The sequence below is a fragment of the Cariama cristata genome, unplaced genomic scaffold, assembly GCF_000690535.1.
Source record: "Cariama cristata isolate BGI_N322 unplaced genomic scaffold, ASM69053v1 scaffold27519, whole genome shotgun sequence".
Taxonomy (NCBI): domain Eukaryota; kingdom Metazoa; phylum Chordata; class Aves; order Cariamiformes; family Cariamidae; genus Cariama; species Cariama cristata.
The window spans coordinates 1-441 of NW_009637825.1; the positions used below are offsets into that span (position 1 = coordinate 1).

The 441-nt window shown below is 40.8% G+C and overlaps 1 non-coding gene across 1 annotated transcript; it reads left to right on the forward strand.

Moving 5' to 3' along the window:
- The first annotated feature begins 352 nt into the window (after positions 1-352).
- On the forward strand, positions 353-425 carry TRNAV-CAC. The gene has a single exon. It is a non-coding gene; the product is annotated as a tRNA-Val (tRNA).
- The last annotated feature ends 16 nt before the right edge of the window (positions 426-441 follow it).

A 441-nucleotide genomic window follows, 5' to 3' on the forward strand; every position in this document is an offset into this window, starting at 1 on the left:
CGGGAGTGGGGCAAAACCCAGCAGGGAGATTTGTTGGAAAGGCAGAAAATTCTCCCTGCAATGCAATTTTGGCTTTTTTTCCTCTAAATTCATGCAATTTTGAGTCCTGTAATTAAAACCGGGGGTAAGCTGCCATGAAATGCTTCGCCCTTGGGTAAATAATAAATATGATATAAATAATAAATGATATATGAAATATGATATAAATGAAATAGGATATCAATGATATATGATATAAATGATATATATGATAATATGATCTAAATAATAACTGATAACTAATCTTCTCGAGCAGGTGCTGGGGTGCAGGAGCCCACGGAGAGCACTACAGCGAGGCTATGCCCACGCGTGGGTTTCTGTAGTGTAGTGGTTATCACGTTCGCCTCACACGCGAAAGGTCCCTGGTTCGAAACCAGGCAGAAACACCTCCAACCCCTCTTT